At 43.5% G+C, this 6,066-nt stretch overlaps 1 long non-coding RNA gene across 1 annotated transcript; it reads left to right on the forward strand.

The window, feature by feature from the left end:
* The first annotated feature begins 4,001 nt into the window (after window positions 1-4,001).
* LOC123497312 (uncharacterized) lies at window positions 4,002-5,624 on the forward strand. Its single transcript, XR_006670975.2, has 3 exons — window positions 4,002-4,227; window positions 5,071-5,131; window positions 5,241-5,624. It is a non-coding gene; the product is annotated as an uncharacterized lncRNA (long non-coding RNA).
* Window positions 5,625-6,066: the final 442 nt, after the last annotated feature.

Genomic DNA, 6,066 nt, shown 5'->3' on the forward strand with positions numbered 1-6,066 from the left:
TGCCGCGGCTAAGGTCGTACGTCCACTCATGCCCCGCGGACAAGTTCTTCCTTCGTTTCGATTACATCTTCGACATGTTTCACTTTAAGAAGCTGGATTAAAAAACGTTTGTCCACCTTTTTGCCTTGAACATGAACTACATCATCGGGATTCAGCAGATACCTTATATCTTTGTCGCTGACCTGTACTTCATGCACGAGGGCTTCTTGGCAGTCTGCGCTATGCACCGTGAATACGCGAGGGACTACATCGTCGATTTCATGGTCGCTAATAAGGACAAGGAGGCGATTCTCGTGCCTTATCATCCCCTGTAAGTCATCCGCGCGGATATCCTTCCTTCAATTTCAATCATTCATTTGCACGATGGAGGCTAATTAATTTGAGGTGTACTTATTTTGCGCAGCGGCGGGCGCGCCGTCCTCATCATCCTTTACCCCCGATACTCCCACGCTCTTTACTTGGACTCGTCGAAGAACATGAACAAAAAAGATTACACCCACATCAAGTCTGTTCTTGACAGTGCTATCTTTTACTACGACGCACGGGGTGGAGAGATCAAGGACAAGAAGAAAAAGGATGGCAGGCCCGCCTTCAGCCATAAGACCGACTTCTGCTGCATCCAGCAACCGAGTGATTCTCTTAGTGATGGATTCTATGTCCTACACCACATGCTGGAGTACATACGGGATCATCAGGACCTTCGCATGTCACCTAAATCTGGCGACGCCCATATTCTGCAATGGGCAAAGAACATAGGAGATACCCCGGATCATCGACTTCAAGATGAGTTCTATCACATCCAGCATGAACTTGCCCAAGTCATCATGAAGGAGGTCCTCGACAAAACAGGTATGTTCTACGAGGAAGGGCAAATGAAGCGGGAAGACGTTCGAACACGCTTAGCCGCTCAGGGTCTCGACCTGAAGCCTTCCGCTAAGCTCGGGGACTATCTCCCTGAGTTGGATGGATGGAACGACATGTTGGAGTGATTGTCGGTATATGACAATGTGTCCGTTTATTCCATACTTTCTGAATGACGAAACTTTGAGTTATGCACGACGAAACTTTATTTGTGATGTAATTAAACCATCCTCCTCAACTAGTGAAGATCACTCTGGTTAGGGCATTTTGGGTACGATGAACTTTGTTATTTATGCTTGTGATATGTTGCTTCTATTTTTGCCACGTCTGTCTTTTTCTATTGCTCAACTATGTATGTTGCATATCATCGACTCATGTGACGATGTAGGTGCATAGATCATCGATGACAAAGAAGTGCAACACCAGGAGTATACGACGAGTGCTCGGAGTGTCAGGCCCAGGTGTTAGTTTAGGTTCACGCTAATGCGAGAGAGGGATACAAACTCATGTACTGCATAGTTCTGCTCTCACTCATAGTGACAGCTCTTCTCGCGTATATCATTGTTTAGATGGATGACGATGTAGTTGCAAGTAATCGAGACTTGTATCGCCATTTTCAAGATGATGACAGAGAGACCACTTTGTGTTGGATGATGATTATGATGATGACATGATTTGATGCTATGATTACATTTGTATGTGTATGATATGCTAAAGATTATTGCATAAAGCATGTTCAAATACAAAACAAATATGTAGACAAAAACAAAAACTAATAAAACTAACAGTAGCGAGGGGAATAAAGTTACCAGTAGCGCACCCTAGTTAAAAGCGTTGCAGCTATTAGCAGTAGCGCGTTGAACTAAAGCTCGCTGCTGCTAGCCATGTATAGCAGTAGCGTGGGGCAACACGCGCTACTGATTCATGTTAGCTGTAGCGCCGTATCAGTAGCCCGGGACCCCGCGCTACTGATACACCAAATACCTGCGCTACTGCTAGGCTTTTCCCTAATCCAGATATATGTTACTTGGGAGAACATGGGCTCTCTCAGAGCTGAGCGACTCTCGGCCGTCGGATCGGTTTTTTGATGCGTTGTGAACCGTTCGATCTCGCGTCTGGAAGATCTGGGCCATTGGATCAAAAACGGACACTGCTATAATGAATAGTATGGAAGCATTCGTGCCACCGCCTATAAATAGCTTGCCCTGCCGAGGGCATTTTCGTCATTTCACGCTTACGCATATAAATTGCGTCGGCTCCGTGTAGATGACCTAGCCGCCTCTCCCCCGCACCCGCGCCCTCAACCCCCGTCCTCCCGCACCCCCGCACCCGCCCAGCTCGCCCCTGCCCTCTCCCCGACCTCTCCCTCCACCAGACCTCGCAGCCCCGCCCACTCCGCCGCCACCAACGCCCCGCAGACCTCGCAGCCCCGCCCACTTCGCCGCCACCAACGCCCCGCAGACCTCGCCGCCGCCGACGCCCCTCAGACCGCGCCGCCGTGGACCTCTCTCCTCGTCTCCCTCGCACCACGCCGCGAGATCCGTCGTCCACTGCACGCCGTCAATTCGACCGAAGAGCAGCGGGGGTAGAGACGCAGGGTGAGGAGCACCCGTCGGAGGCGCTTGATGCGGCTCCCCCGTCACTCCTCCTTCTATGCCCACTGCTGGTGCTCCCCCGTCGCTCCTCCTCCTCCATCGTGATGCGCTGCACTTGGCCGCAGTTCTACTCCAGGTTCTAACCCCCCCCCCCTCTCTGATCGATTTGTTATCTCTAGGTGCTCATCTAGGTCTTCTGTTGCCCCGTTGATGTTCTAGGGTTAGGATTTTCTGTTGGATTGGTGACTGTTGTGAGCTGGTAATATGTCATGCTCGGCCATCCCGTTGCAGGTGCTCATCTTCTCCCATCTTTCTCTGTTCGTGTTTTAGTTGAGCGGCTGTATTTTAAGCAAGGATGGTGCCTTAATAGATCTATCTACTATTATTGCCAGGCTTTCTTTTTTGTGTGGGGTTTGCTTATGTTCGGTTTTCATCGTTTGTGGCAGGATGTTTGCTGTCAAAATCTTGTGCTGCTGTGTACCAGTCATTCACCTATTTTGTTGATAATGGAGTATCTGTTGAGTATCTTTTTTGGAGCTAATCTTATATTTTTCTTCAGGTTGCCACCAATGGGAATACAGCCAGTGGACTGGTTTTGCTTGTCAGCGACCAAAACAAGAACAACTCAATTCTTATCTGTACATATTCAATTTGTGGATGATTGGAGGCTCTGTGTTCATAGTTTATATGGGTCATCTTTATATCTGGGCCATGGTGGTTGTGATTCAAATATTTTATGGAAACAGAGCTTTTTAACCTACTTAGAAGATTGAGCGAAGAGAGACAGCTGCAAGGGTTCAGGTTGCCGAACTGGTACCTTATAGGGCATTCTGATTATACTATTATTTTGAACCAGTAAATCGTCAATGAATTAGCTATCACCAATTTAATATATTTCAAATGTACATATATTCTTGTTGGAACAAGTTTTATCACACTTCTTCACGGCATTCTTAATCAGGAGCTTGATAATAGAATAACTTCAGATTACTTGATGTATAAGGTCGTCAGCAGCATAATAAAGTATCCGAAGTTTAATCGCTATTTTCCTTTATAAATTGCAGGTACGGCTCAATATATATGCCAGTATGCAAATAATTTCCATTGATGATGATCAGTTTAGAAACTTCACGTCATTTTAAGAATCTTTTTAGCTTATTACATTGTTCTAACATACTAATATGTGTAAAGAACTTATCGAAAACAGAGTAATAGACTGTATTCTGCACATGACATTTATCACCTGCTTGGTACTGAATTTTGGAGGGTGCTGGACAGTACATATAAAACTATGTAGGAAAAACTGTTTCTTGCACATTTATATAGATTGTGATATAACTGCATTGTTTGTTACTTTGTTTGCATCAGGTTAGTTAATAGGTCTGTGTTACTTTGTTTGCATCAGGTTAGTTAATAGTTCTGTGCAAATCAATTCTTGCAACCACCTATCTACTCTCTGACCTGGTTCTATAAATATCGATGTTTGTGCTCAGTATAAGCACACCATCTCCTTTGGTAGTTCCAATTGAGCAGATCGTTTTCAGCTTGCAGGGTTGTCATCAGTTTCCTCATTGGTGCCCTCAATGGATAGAGCGTCTCAGTGGAGCTGCTGAAGCTAGACGCTCAACCTGCACATGAGTGAGTGCTCGTGGAAGCGCGCTGCAAACATGTCGATGGTGGCTGCTGAAGCTTGACTTTGGCAACGAGTCCAGGTGGCCATTGGCACAGACATGTCATCCGTGAGCTTTAGTTCCAGGCGAGATTCCAAGAGGTTTGCTCTATTATGCTTGCAAATTTGATTGTGAGAATTACAAGATTGGACTGATTTGTGAAGCAATGGAGTTTATTGTTTGCCTTGGGTGAATTAGGTTAATTTGTACTACAGAAAAAGGAATGTCTTGGTTCAGTTTACACATTTCAACTCACACCTTTTAAAGAATATAACATGTGGTTGAAAATTGATTAATTGAGAAGTTGAGAATCTGAAAATGTTTGTCTATAATGCATCTATTTGTGTGTCAGGCACTTCTCTTTTCTCACAGAACACAACCTTATAGTATGTTTTTGGGACATATTTTGAATCCTCACACTAGATCCGACAGTATGTTTTTGGCACAGATTTTGAATCCTCACACTAGAGCACAGGCAAAAAATTAATAGTTGCATTAATTATAGGAATTATAGGGCCACAGTTCAGGTACATAAACTCCTAAAGCCAATAGAGAAAGGTAGAAACACAAATGTGAAATGTTAATGTTTTGGTTCTGAGGTGTTGGCTCTTGTCCCCATATGGTGTAGTTTCATCAGACAACAATTCTTATTAACTGACTTTGGTCTAGCATTAGTTGGTACCACAAAAGTAATTTAGCTAAGGCTTCAAAATTGGATGTTGTGTTTTCCTCTTCCAGTGCAGAGCCAATAAGATGAAAAGGTTGATTTTAATCTCAGTTATGCATCTCCCGTGTCTCTTTTATGCTCATTGTTGCTACATGCTTGCTTCAGAGAGGACTATGTTAGTTTACTTCCCACTGATGTTGTATATAGTTGCATGTTTTCTTAGACTATTTTATTTGACCTACAGAAATGTTCCCTTGCTTTGATTGGATGGGTGTAGGAGCAGCAAGCATCGCCGCCACACGGAAAACTCCAGTAACTTCTTGCCCCTTCCAGCCTCGGTGAGATGGCATCATATTTTTTGTATGTGTACATTTCTGCTTGTGGTGGCATTTTTGCAATCCTTTACTTTGGGTTTTGATTTTTTTCGTTTCATGGTTGTTGTCGCAGGATCACGAACGACTTCAAGCTGAAGATGTTGAACCATGCGATGCAAGAATTATTATTTTGGGCTCCTATGGAAGGTATTATTCTCGTGCAAAACCCTATTCTCCCCTCTTTCTTGATCTATTAGGGTCATAAATCTGGAATCGTGGTTTACTACTTGAAAGTCCATGGTCAGTCTTAGCCTCATTCTCTTGATTAACAGCAGATTTATGCTCTTCCTGTTGTATTCAGTCAAGGAACGTACATAGATATTGGAAGCTATACACTATAATGGAATTTCTTCTGCTCTCGTATGGAAACCTGCAACACACTGAATGTTTTATTTGTCGATGACAATGAATTACTCATGTTTTGTCTAAAAAATGTGAAACAATTCTTATTTGCACTTTCTGCAGACTCATGTAATTGCTGTCAAGAACACTGTCAGTTCAGCGGTTGTCATCATGCAAGCAATTGGCCGCTAATCTGCTTCTGCTTGCTCTTTGTACTACTAAAGGTAAATTTTGAACAATTTTTACTGCCATTGTTGCAAGGAAAGTTGGTGACGCTGGCGTGTCTCAGTAGATGCAAAATAACATATGGTGGCATAGAATGAACCTATACTTTCCATAGTGTATTTGACTTCTATTCATACCTGTGTACAGCCATATGAACCTATATATGCTATCTGAATTTAGTGGCGGTTTATTTCAATTTATCTCTTGGTCAGTAAGTTCGCACCAACGAGATTGCATATGTGGTCTACTGAAGTTGCAGATATAAGTTCATTGCATCAAAAAGTTTCATTTCTTCACTTTTATGTAGTGATGCCAGTAATGTTTCAATTTAA

Source organism: Aegilops tauschii, chromosome 2 (assembly GCF_002575655.3).
Source record: "Aegilops tauschii subsp. strangulata cultivar AL8/78 chromosome 2, Aet v6.0, whole genome shotgun sequence".
NCBI classification, from domain to species: Eukaryota; Viridiplantae; Streptophyta; class Magnoliopsida; order Poales; family Poaceae; genus Aegilops; species Aegilops tauschii.